Below are 598 nucleotides of genomic sequence, written 5' to 3' on the forward strand. Positions count from 1 at the left end.
TGACAACACCAAGTCAAGGGTTAAGATCCCCTTACCGGTCATCTTCTTAAAAAAAAAAAATGGTACAGTGTTTTAATCCCTTGAATCCCAGGCAACAGATTTGAGGTATTCATTCCTGTAAGAACTAGGTGTGTGTCCTACTCTGGCCAAAAAGATTTGTTTGTTCAGCCACAACAAAACTAGCTTTGTAACTTTGTAACAATGTGTGTATATATACACACCAGCATGCACACCTCTCCTCACCCCCCACATATTTATTCCTTCATTTGGTTTTCTAGCATTTCCAAGTTTGCAGTAAAAGTTTCAATACAAATTTTTTCTTCAGCCTGCAGTGGGGCAGACTTCATGCTTGTGCAACTTTAAGGAGCCCATTCAAATCTCAGGAGAGAGGTGGGAAAGGGGGAGGGAGAGGGGGATTAGAGAGAAATTGGGTAAGTGGCACAAAGAATAATTATGATTTATAATAATGAATATGCTAATAATGATTTAATCATTGCCTTATCATATACAAGTAATGATAGTCAACACTGTACCCCCAAAATATGTATAATCAATTATGTTTTAATAAACAACAATAAAACATCCCAGGAGAACCAGA

At 37.3% G+C, this 598-nt stretch overlaps 1 protein-coding gene across 1 annotated transcript in view; it reads right to left on the minus strand.

The window, feature by feature from the left end:
• Positions 1–467: 467 nt before the first annotated feature.
• Positions 468–598, minus strand: part of LOC103607425 (acyl-coenzyme A thioesterase THEM4-like) — a gene marked incomplete at its 5' end in the record, with an annotated part of 45,278 nt that continues 45,147 nt past the window's right edge. The window contains one exon of the mRNA XM_008591928.1: positions 468–594. The remainder of the gene's footprint in view (positions 595–598) is intronic.

This window comes from Galeopterus variegatus, unplaced genomic scaffold, assembly GCF_000696425.1.
Source record: "Galeopterus variegatus unplaced genomic scaffold, G_variegatus-3.0.2 Scaffold7410, whole genome shotgun sequence".
Lineage (NCBI taxonomy): Eukaryota > Metazoa > Chordata > Mammalia > Dermoptera > Cynocephalidae > Galeopterus > Galeopterus variegatus.